This window comes from Hordeum vulgare, chromosome 3H, assembly GCF_904849725.1.
Source record: "Hordeum vulgare subsp. vulgare chromosome 3H, MorexV3_pseudomolecules_assembly, whole genome shotgun sequence".
NCBI lineage: Eukaryota > Viridiplantae > Streptophyta > Magnoliopsida > Poales > Poaceae > Hordeum > Hordeum vulgare.
Window position 1 is genome coordinate 246,047,511 of NC_058520.1, and position 12,772 is coordinate 246,060,282.

The window sequence follows — 12,772 nt, forward strand, 5'->3', positions numbered from 1 at the left end:
TTTCGGCTACCGGTGTTATGTTCCATAAATGAGCGCTCCTAACTCGATCGGGGTTGTTATGGGGACCCCCTTGATAATTTGTTTTAGATTAAAGCTGGTCTGGCAAGGCCCAAGTTTGGTACTACATTTGCCTAACAACTAATGAACTGCATGGGGAGTAATTAACCCGAGGAAATTTAATCAACCCCCGGGCCAGTGCTCCTCATGAGTGTTGGTCCAACCCAGAGCACTATGCGGGGCCAACCCAAGGCAACTTGGGTGATTCCTATCAGGCCACCGTACGCGTCGCTTATCCGTGTCTAATTATCCGTGTCATCTTATCCATTCATCTTTTAACTCTTTCCATGTTGGAGATTCTTATCAGCCTATCTTGCTATTCATTCCTCTTTTTTCTATCCGGAGTGTTGAAGATATCTCAGAGTTTCTCGTTGCAGATCTTTCATTATTCAATGTTCTCAACCTCATCTAGTTTTCCTTATACCGGTGCAATATCTCTCTTTCTAAGAAATCTTTTCAACGGTGGTTTCTTTGAGTGGGCCCATAACCCATAGGTTCTTTCACAGGATCTTTCCTGGCGCTTTTAATCTTTTTCCGGAGATCATTAATTCTTTTCAACTATGAAGTAAGTATGATTTCCATCAGTCATATTATTGCTTCAAGATCTATTTGAATTATTTCTCGTCTTTGGCTCAACTTTTCATTCTTCATTATTCCGGAGTGTCTCAGTAATTCTTGGTGTTGTTTCTTGTCATCATTCTTAGCTTGCTATCCGAAGGAGTGTTTCTCTCGAATCTTGGTCCATTCTCTTGGAGACTCATCATTTCAGCTTGGTGTTGTCTTCTTAATTGTTGTCAATCATGAGTATCCCTTTCTTGCTATCCAGTGCATTTCTAAGTTGTTTTCATTCTCGATCCTTTGAAGGCCATCATTTTAGAAGATTCTTCGTTCTCAGCTTTCACCTTTCATCCTTAATTCTTCTCAAGTGTTGTCTCTTCGTTCCTCTCTCGTTTATCCGGTGCCTTGTTCTAGTTTTCTCTCGGGTGGCTCATGATCTCTTCATTCTCATGTATCTCCATTAATTCATGTTGTTTCCATTCAATTGTGAATTCTTACCGGTGCTTCCTTCTATTATGCCTCAAGTGGTGCTTATCTCTCTGCCTCTTCAAGATTCTTTCAAGAGGAATAAGTTGTATGCTAAATCCATTCCTTGTTATCAATTAAACTTAGTGAAGGATAAGCATAACAAAATTCTTATTCTTGTTCATAGTAATCTCAATTCTTCTTCCGGGGTAGCTCATGACATTGATTCTTTTCTCAGGTGCTTATCTTTCTTTTCCGGAGTTCCAAGTCTATCAGTATCTCTTTGTGAAGCTTCATCTAAATCATTGCAAGGTCATAATCTTATTATTTTCTACGTTCATATCTTGCATCGTCCTTTTGATACGTAGACTCGTCATGCTGGTTCTTCAAGGATGTGATTCATTCTCAAGTGTTCTTCAAGATTCTTGTTGGAGTACCTCAAGTATTCTTTCTCTTGCATTTCCAATGTGTTGTTCTCCTTTATCCTTTGAGGTGGTATTATATCATTCTTGTTAGTGTAGGAGCCTCAAAGAGATTTCCTTTCTAGAATGAGATAATTAGATCCACCAATTCTATGATCATGAGATATTTCAACACATGCTTCCTTCATTGATGCTATCTTGGTTTAGTTTTCACCTAAAGCTTTTCCTATGGAATGTTGCTATTATGGTGATTTTAATTGATCCAAGTTATCAATGTTTCCTCTTGGTGTAAGAAGTTTTGATATCTTTGATCTTAAACTATCCTTGTTTCTTTTAGTGGTTGGTTGTCACCTCATATTTGTTGAGATGATTTTCCTAAGCCCATTACTGTGTTGTTCTTCGTTGTTGGTTTTCCAACTACTATGTCAATTCTCTGTCCGGAGGCTCTTCAATTCTATTGTGATGATAGTTGTCATTCTTTTCGTCATTCTCTTCTTCCGCTTGAGCTAGTTCCTATTCTATTGTTCCGGAGGCATTGTAATGTTGCTCTTTTGGGTCCATTATGTTGTTCTATCAAGATCATGGTGTTCCCTTGTTCTATTTAGTTGTTTGTTATGTATATTGTCTAATTATCTCTTCTTATCGAATTTTTTTTCCCATTTTCCTATCGAAGTGCTGCCGAAATTTTCCGTGAATTCTTGCCTCTTTCTCATATCAGTCCTCATCTCTTTGCAACATTCAAGGATCGTTGGTTTCACTCGTTTGTCAAAGAAGTGACTAAGTTTTTAGCTCTTGTTCTTTCTCATCCTCTTCCCCTTTCATTCTTGGATCTCGGGGCGTAATCCTCTTGTAGTGTAGGAGAGTTGTGATAGCCCGATGCCGACGTTCCTGAAGATTCCCCCTTTATTTCCGTTTCCGTCGCGTGGTTAGTTTTATTTGTTGCATCATCATTTAGTTTGCATCGTCGCATCATGCATGGCATCTTGCATCGTCTGTCGCGTGTGGTGTTTTGAGTGTGTGCGCTTCGAGTGCTCTCCGAGTCTTAGTGCGTTAGTAACTCCCCTCCTCTCCCCTCTTATTTCGTTTTTGTGGTTTTGCTAAAGTCTTCGTTTATACCCCTATTTAAAAGGGTTCGTCTTCTTTTTAATAAAAGTCCTTTTATTAAATGTGGAGGCAACCCCTTGGGTTTTTTTTATTTCTCCTCTTGTTTTATTTGAAAAAAGTCTCATTTTCTTTTCTTCTTTAAAGATCTCTTATTTTATTCTTTAAATAAAAGGGGTTTGATTTTATTCTTTTGTAAGAAAAGGGTTTATTTATTTCTTCAAAAAGGTTTTAGTTTATTACGTTTAAAAAAAAGCCCAATCTATTTATTGTAGTTGGGGTTTAATTTTCAAAGGACCAAAAGCATTTTTATTTTTATTTTTGTTAAAGGTTTTCTTTGTTTAAGTTGTTCTATTTTTAAAAGGAAAAAACAAATGGGGAGAGAGGAGGAGCCTGCCGAGGCCTAGCCGGCAAGGCCCAGGCAGCTCCCCCTGCCCTAGCCACCGAACCCCCTGCGTCTCGTCCTCCCCTCGCGCCGTCGTTCCTTCCCCTCACCCTAGCCATGCCATGGCCCTCCTCCTCCCGCGTCTCCCCCCGCGAGCAGCCTCGGTCGCTCCCTCCAACTCCCGACCGGCCCGAGGCCTCGCCGGCGCCGCCCCGCCGCTGTGCCTCGGCCCCGCAGTAGCTCCCCTCCTTAGCCCATCGACCCGGTGCGTCGCCCGCCAAGGGTCCCCACGTGCTGCTCTGCCCTGGCCCTTCCCTGCGCCGCCAGCAGCTCGCCGCTTCACCTTGTCGGCCCGAGCTCACCCGTGTTGCTCCGCCCGCCATGGCCTCTCCTCCGCCGCGCTGCTCGCCTCGCCGGCCGCCTCCTCTGCCGTGGCCGTCTCTCGCGCCTCGCCGTTCGTCCCGCCGTCGGCTTAGCCCCTGCAGCTGCTCGCCCAGTCTCGAGGTGCCTGAGCCCCCTGCCGCGCCATGCTAGCTTGCTGTTGCGTTTTGCTTGCTGCTGCTCTGGTTGTTGCTTGCCGACGCTCTGTTTTGTTGCTCGCCTGATATTGTTGTTGTAGCTGTGCATGCTCCTGCTGTCGCCGTTGGTAGTGCTGTTGTTGTTGTGTGCCGATGCTGTTGCCTGATGTGCTTGCTTGCGTTTGTTGTTGCTCGTGCTAGTGGTAGTTGCTGTTGCTCGCTGCGATACCTAGCTGTAGCTGCGGTTGCTAGTTGCTCTGCTGCCTAGTGTTTGCTGCTGCTAGGTTAGTTCCCTTGCCGTTTGCTCTTGTTGTTGCTTTGATGCTTGCTGTGCACATGCTGCTGCCTGTAGCCGATGCATGTCGTAGCTGCTTGTTGTAGCTAACTGCTAGTTGTTGTTGCTAAGTTGTAGATGCTAGCTGTAGCTGCTAGTTAGATTTTACTGCTTGCTTGGTGCCGTCGCCGACGATCGTTGCTGTTGTGCCGCCTGCCGTCGCCGCGTGCACCATCACCGACGTCGTGGAATCGACAAGCTCGTCGAGTCCACGACGTCCTCGACGACACCCGGAACGTGTTCGACTACCATCGACGAGGCCGCGTACCTCGACGTCCATGACTTCCACGACGATCCACAACGATCGTTGATCTCCTTCACCGATCCGAACCGTTCCGATCTGCACGCTTCAAAGGAATACCGATGGAACGTTGTCGTGACCGTATTCATGTGATGTATGAGATGAATGTATGTTTGCACCGTATGTTGCTCGTTGCACGTTGTCCCTCTTATGTTGTGCCCCGACACATGGGAACCCGGTAACGGGATCACCCCATCTTTATCTAGCATTCACGCACGCGCTTCAATTCGTTAGCACGATATTCGACGAGTTATCGGGATAGGAACGTTGCGTGGCATCGTTTCTGTTTTGCCGCCATGGTTCCCTCTCGCTCGCCGTGGCGACACATGTTTCTTTCTCTTCTTGCCGTGGTGTTGATGAACGCGCATGCATGATGCTTTTGCCTTGGTGAATATCTGTGTTGATGTTTGTTTCCGGTTTGCTCCGTCTCGATAGAGTTCGGCAAGCGTGTCGGAATGTGAGAACCCATTCGACAACGTGGTTCGCCGACTTCACGGAGTTGTTCTTCTTCCAAGCGGGTTCTTAGGCAAGATGACCATTTCCCCAGATATCATTACTATCATTGCCATGCTAGTTTATCACTTCTATCGATTATGTCTCGTTGCCTACCACATGTTAAGTATCAACCTCTCAGCAATGCCATGATAACGTTCAACCTGTTCGACCTAGCAAACCATAGATTGGCTATGTTACTGCTTGCTTAACCATGTTGTTAGCGTTGCTAGTTCCAGCTGTAGTTGCTTCCATGTGATAACATGGGTTCCTTGTTTATCACCATATTTAATTGCTATTTAATTTAATGCACCTATATACATGGTAAAAGGTGGAAGGCTCGGCCTTTCTAGCCTGGTGTTTTGTTCCACCTTTGCCCCCTTAGTTTCGGCTACCAGTGTTATGTTCCATTAATGAGCGCTCCTAACACGATCGGGGTTGTTATGGGGACTGCCTTGATAATTTGTTTTAGATTAAAGCTGGTCTGGCAAGGCCCAACTTTGGTACTACATTTGCCTAACAACTAATGAACTGCATCGGGACTAATTAACCCGAGGAAATTTAATCAACCTCCGGGCCAGTGCTCCTCATGAGTGTTGGTCCAACCCAGAGCACTATGCGGGGCCAACCCAGGGTAACTTGGGTGATTTCTATCAGGGTACCATACGTGTCGCGTATCCGTCGTATCCTGAGAACGAGGTACGCGACTCCTATCGGGATCGTCCACACGTCGGGTGGCCTTGCTGGATTAGTTTTACCTTTGACGAAATATCTTGTGCATCGGAATTCCAGTGATGCTTTGGTAATCTCAGAGTTGAGTTTTTCCACTAGGGAATCCGACGAGATCGCGGGCTTCGTGATTGAGGATTTCTATGCGACTTATGGTAATTTGTGATGGACTAGTTGGAGCACCCCTGCAGGGTTAAATCTTTTCGGAAAGCCGTGCCCGCGGTTATGTGGCAACGTGGATATTTTGTTTAACACTAGTTCTAGAGAACTTGAAGTTAACTTAATTAAAACTTGCCAACAGTGTGCGTAACCGTGATTGTCTCTTTCGTGAGTTACTTCTCCGATCGAGGACACGGTGGGGTTATGTCTGACGTGGGTAGGTGTTCAGGATCATTCATTTGATCTTCAGTAGTTCACGTCCGTTATGCATAGATCTTCCCCCCTCTTATTTCTTGTACTCGTAAGTTAGCCACCATATATATATGCTTAGACGATGCTGCAACCTCACCACTTAACCATACCTCTCCTACTAAGCTTTGCTAGTCTTGATACCTTTGGAAATAAGATTGTTGAGTCCCCTATGGCTCACAGATTACTACAACACCAGTTGTAGGTACAGGTAAAGGTTATTTGACGCGAGCGCGTTGATTGTTCATTTGGAGTTGCTTCTTATTCTTCTTCTTCATCGATCTAGGATGGGTTCCAGGCCGGCAGCCTGGGATAGCAAGGATAGACGTCATTCTTATTTTCTCATTTGTTTTCGTCCGTAGTCGGACCCTGCTCTTACTCTTGATTATTATGTAATGTACTTATGTAAATCTGATGTAGCTTGTGGCGAGTGTAAGCCAATTCTATATATATATATATATATCTTCTTTTCAGTACATGTATTTGTAACGATATCCATTCTTGCGACACGACGAGATGCGCTTCTATCCCTGACGAGGCCCTCGTGCCAAATTGAGGATAGGGTCGCATCTTGGGCGTGACAACACACTTATAGTTGCATGGTTACTGGAGATAAAAGCTCTATCGATTCAAACACCATCATTTGTTGCTGTGATCCAATTATGTATTTCAAATCAACATGAAAAATCGAGTAGATCACACACAATTTATTATCACCAACCATGTGAGATGCGGTACAAAATGGAGTAGCCGACACGTCAAGCAAACTAGCTCCTTCCCCAAATATCATTTCACTGTTGAATCGTCGCCAGTGAAAGATGCAAACATGTACCCGCGTCGTGAGGGAAACTTAGACGAACCACTCCTGCGAGAGTGCAGACACAATCTCAATCTGTGACCTGGATGTCAAGGCTTCCCAAATGGCAGATGTTGCTGCTGAGGTGGCGGCAGCAACATTTGTAACGGGGTTAGCAACTAGGGAGAGCGGCACAATAGATGTCCATTCTGTAGCGGTGGCCTTAGCCATGAAGAAGGCCGCTCACGACCATGCTGAGGACGCCCACGCCCAGATCCTGGCGGTCATGGAACAAAACGAACGAAGATTCTCCCACAACGGTCGGGAACCCACGGCCAAAGAGTTAGTAGTCATCGAGAGCATTCGAGCAACCTTCCGTTCCTTTGTGGCATACCTTTCCAGTACGAAGCCCGTCTAAGAACAGATCATGGCCTCCCACGTCCACCTCGTGGCGTCCTTTTTCAAAGAGATACTGGACATGGCTGGCGAGATGCTTGCCGACTATGGTCCGATGGATGCCATGGAGCCCTTTCCGAAGGAGATCGTCACACATGAGCTGGACACGGAGGAGGTGGTGGAGATCAACAAGCGCCAGCCGTATTAGTACTCTTTGGTTGATTTAAAGCATTATTCTTTAATTTGGTAGAGTAATGTTCAGATCAGCTAGCTCTATTTAATTGCTGAACTTTCTCGATTAATAAGTGTGGGTGTGCTGTTTGCTCTTTTTTCTACCCAAATTATGCAATGACGTGGATGACCACTGCAACCACGGAAATTCGGACGAAAATTTTCGTGTTCAAACTCATCACACAAGAGGTAAGCTATATGAATCATTTGTGATGTTCATTTATCGTCCACAGTGCCGCATCGGATGACACTTTGTGCGCCAGCTTTTTTGCTTCACTAAGATTAAATTTTCGACTTCCATGGAAATATCTACCTTCCCACGCCCACCCCCCTTACCAAAGACACATTTCCCCTCTTTTTCCCTTCCTTTACAAGTTCAAACCTTCAGTCCTTGCTTGCAGCGCCGCCTCCTCGTCGGTGACACTCCTTCACGCTGCTCGGCCTCGTCGATCTAGGGAGGTAATCCATTCCCGACCCCCATCCTCGTCCTCCTTCTACATCCCACATGCCCCGCCCGTTCGCGTGACACCCTCCACCAAAATCACCAATTCCTACTCCAAATAAGGACCCACCCTGAGGCATGTTGCATGCACTATAGCTAGGAGATCAAGGAGCATTTGGCAACAAAGAAGAATATCACGGCCGCACGCGTGGATGAGGTCGCGATGGCTGCCATTCGTGTCGACCCCCAGATCTTGGAGGAGAATCTCTCCGTCGAGGCAACCATCGTTGCCTCGCGCACTAAAGCCGTGACCTGGCTGACTGCTTTAAACAACAACTCGTTGCATTTTCCTTTAGGCCATCATTGGTGCCTTCGATGATGACTACAAGTTGTTTTCTAAGTGTGCTCGTGCCTATCACAACTCTAAAGCCACTAGGTTGGTGCCTGGAGCAGCTCAGGCAACACACCAGTACGTGGAGGGCACCCACGATGTGGAGGCCTCACCCTCATGTCCAAGGAGCCAATCGTCATCGATATCTCCAACGATGAGGAGTAGCTTGTCTTATTAGCTCACTATAAGGACCTATGTTCACTTAGCTAGCTATAAAGGTTAATCATGTTTGGTTTAACCGTTGCTTGTGCCTCTCCTGCCTTTCCTTAACAAATTCTAATGAATTTTCCTATGTACTTTTACCATGCAATTTGATCCTCTAGTGTATATGTTCTATATATCGTGAAATTTGGTGCTCACTTATTAATAGTTTGGTTAATTTGTTGTTGTGATTAGTTAACACTTTGGTTCAATTCTGCAATGTGATGTTCAATTCTTCTGGGTGGAAATTTTGTATTGTCTTGCAAGTGATAAATAAATTGAATTTGGTTGTACAAAATACATGAGAAAAAAATACAATTGATATATTTCAAAGTTGTCAGACATGCTTGGTTTGGTTAACTGTCTAATCTTATAGTATGTTACATATTTTGCAATGTGGTGCTCACTTAAGGTTTTGTTCATTTGTTGTGGGTGAATTTTTTTATTGTCTACCATGTGATAAATAAATTGAATTTCGATGTACTAAATATATGGAAAACAAATACAATTTCTACATTTCCAAGTTGTTAAGCATGCTTGGTTTGGTTAACTGTCTAATCTTCTATTAGGAGTATGTTAAATTGTGCAATGTGGTACTTATTTAATGTTTGGTTCATTTGTTGTGGTGTTTAGTTAACTGTTGATTCTGCAATGTGTTTATTTTTCATCCACATATTTTACTGATAGCGTGCCAACCCTCACTTAACCGGGTCTATAACTACCTTGTATGTGTTGTAGAGAAAAAATATGAAGCACTAAGGTTTACAATCGAGGTTTTCACATGCATGGTCCTTTGTCCAATACTCCCACTATTCCTAAATGTATGTCTTTCTAGTGATTTCACTATGGACTATATATGGAATAAAATGAGTGAATCTAGACTCTAAAGTATGTCTATATACATCCCTATGTAGTTTGTAGTGGAATCTCTAAAAGACTTATATTTAGGAACCGAGGGAGTTGCACATTATTGTGCAATTGCAGGAACCATTCTAATATTTAGGTTTTAAACAATTTGGTCTTGCACATCTAGGTCCCGCTGTCAGAGGTTTTGACCCACTTTTCGACCCTTTTGACTATGGGTAAAGGAGTTGTCCATGAATATGAGTCAAGTTGAGAAACTAGGAAATGTTGTTAGGATAAAGAAATTAGCGTCAAAAGCAACTAGATATTTGTATGGACAATGAAGAAGACATTAGTGCACTATAGGATGGTACTAACTATTATAATTTTTCTTTTTTATTCCTTTGTGACATTTCAAATACACAGAACATATTTATGCATATCCTTTCTTTTAGGCCTTCCCAAAATAGTTCACTGATGATTACCTCTCAAACCACGTGTATGGTTAGGAGGCAAGGAAGGTATTCATCCAAAACCCATGGTACAATCTTGAAGTGTTCCTAAAGAGGACGAAGGATGGACGGTCAATCATCCACTAGAACTGGACTAAAGTTACAAAGACATTCAAAATCAATGAAGGCTCAATATTGACCTTCCGCTTCAGCAGTTTTGGAGATGAGATTCATCTTTCTATGTACCATCTATGATGCGAATTTCCAAAGGTTATAGATGTTGCATGTGAAACTTGGTGCTGGTGCAGTTGTGTAATGGGGTACCTCGCTATATGCCTACATGGTGTAACTAAGAGCTTAAGATACATGATGTTGTGCTCTGATGTATTTCAATTACGAAATCCTGGTTCCGTAATGCAATGAAATATATTGTGTGGTTAATATGAAATGTTTATTTGATTAATAAACTGATTATGAATAGTTGTCCAATTAGCCTGCTAACTGGGGTTTTCTATTGCAACCGGTTATTGAGAAAACACCGTGGGCGATAGCCTAAGACAACGCATAGAGTGTATGGCACAAAAATGTGTTGGAACATTGAATAATCACACACGACATCGTCTTGAAAACTGTTTGCACTAGGCCACCTTGCGTAAATGTTTTCCACATAAGAAGTGTGTGTGATGGACAACCTATCCCGCATTGTTTCTTCTACGCGTCGTACGCGATGCATTTAACAAGCAAAAAATAAAATTGTTAATATCGCCTGCAATGGCAACGCTAACAGAGACAAATTTATAAGGGAAAATTGTGTGTGATGTATGTGTGAACAGAAACTTTTGTCTTGGATTCATCGTGTGGGATGTACATACGAGCCACAACGTTTTTCTTTGTCTGACTGTGTGTGATGAACATAAAAACAGAAACGATTGGGCCTGTATAACTGTATGTGCTGGCTAGCTTGATCGCACACGGGCTCATTTTGCGCAGCGTGTGTGACCGGAGGACTTATCCCCGACGGTTTCTAGGTTGTGTGGAAAGGAGCCCCCTGTCACCCACACTCAATTTGCGACAGTTTAAAATGCCATCACACAAAGAGGTTAAAACCATTTACATAGCACGTCGCTGCACCAATGATACAAGAAGATTACCATAATCACTCAGCATTGCAATTCTCGAGAAGAAGGGCTACAAGCCTTACATGAGATCCACTCAGGAACTTTCTTCCTTCATGCGTCCTCTCGGACGCTGGTTGCCAAGGCTTTCCGAGCGGGTTTGTACTTGCCCCGTGCCAATGAAGCAACACGAGACATCATGGATTAGTGTGTCGGGTGCCAATTCTATAAGAATCAGTCCCACAGGCCCACGTCGGTACTAAAGAAAAATCCACTACCCTGGCCCTTTAATGTTGGGGACTTGACATGGTCGAACCCCTGCGAACCAGGTCGAGTCATTTCACCCAACTCTTAGTGGCGATTGACAAAATCAGCATGTGGATTGAAGCAAAGCCTATGAAAGACGTGAGTTCAGCGCCAGCCATCCGTTTCACTTGGCAGATCATCTTCAGGTTTGTGGTCCACTATAGCATCATCACAAACAATAGGTCTAATTTTGACTCAGATGAATTTTGCATGTTCTGCTACACCCAGGTTACTCGGGTCGATTACACCATTGTTGATCACTCGCAGTCGAATGGTCAAGAGGAGCGGGCGGATGGGATGGTCCTGCAAGGCCTAATGCCACGTCTCATGCAGGTCATAAAATACGTTGCATGAGCCTGGGTCGAGGAACTGCCATCAGTACTATGGGGATTAGAAACGACCCCTAATCGGAGCACCAATCGCACCCCTCTCTTGCCAAGCGACTTGTTGCACCAATCCCCCCACGTGGAACTTTACTCTAAAGCTAAAGCTGAAGAAGCACGACAAGATGGCCTCTATCTTTCGGACGAGGAAGGGGAGTTATCCCTCATCAGGTCAACAATCCACCAACAGGATTTGAGGCTCTACCATGATAGACAGGTGAGAGGACACACCATTCAGGAATATGGTCTCCTCCTCCGACTGGATAAGCAAAACCTCACAATGTTGCACCCTCCATGGCAATGGCCCATTGAGATGTCTAAAGTCCTCAACATCAAAGCCTATCGAATCTACAATTTGGGTAAGTAAATACAAAAGCCCCGAGCTTAGAATGCGGACGTGCTCCGCAAGTTTTTGACTTAAAACAAACAAAAACCTTATCATTCCTGTAATGAATTTTAAAGTGATTTTGACTAATAAAAGTTTACCTACATTGTACTTTGTCAAAATATGTCAATATTTCATTATTTTTCACTCCGGTGATCTCCATTACATATTTTCCTTTACCCCTAGTGGGTTAAATGACATAGCCGTGAACCTGACTTCGCCAAATTTTAAAACTCCTGAGTGTGGAATATTTCCACAATCAAGGGCTTAGTTGTGACCTCGCTGTTGTCTAACCTATAACGTTTTGAGCATGGAAGATTTCCTCACTCAGGGCTCCACTGCAAACATTACTTCACCTCAGGACCAAACATTCTGAGTGTAACAAAATTTCTTCATTGGAGAACAATAGTTGTGAACCTTACTTCAGCTAAGTTAAAAAATCTTGAGTGTGGAAGATTTTCACACTTGAGGCTTAGTTGCAAACTTGTTGTCTTCTAGGATATAACATTTCGAGCCAGGAAGGTTTCCTTACTCGAGGGCTCCACTGAGAACCTGACTTTTCTTGAGCTCTAAACATTTCGCGTGGAAGATATTTTCTTCACTTGGGAACCTTAGCTATGAGCCTCACATCCTCTAAGTTAAAAAATCCTAAGTATGGAATATTTCCAGCCTCGAGGGCCTAGCTGCAACCTGGCCGTTGTGTAAGCTATAAATTCCGAATGTGGAATATTTCCTCACTCAGGGGCTCCGTTGTGAACCTGACTTTTCTTGAGATTAAAACGTTCCTAGTGTAAGAAGATTTCTTCACTCGGGAACCTTTGTTGCGAACCTGTCTTCACGTAAGTTAAAAAAATCCTGAGTATAGAAGATTTCCATAATTGGGGGCTTAGATTGATCGTCTAGGCTATAACATTATGAGCGAGGAAAATCTCCTCGCTCATGGGCTCTGCTGCAAACCTCACTTCGCATGATATCTAAACATTCCGAGCCTAAGAAGTTTCTTCACTCGGTAACCTTAGTTGTGAACCTAACTTCATCTAACTTAAACAATCCTGAGTGTG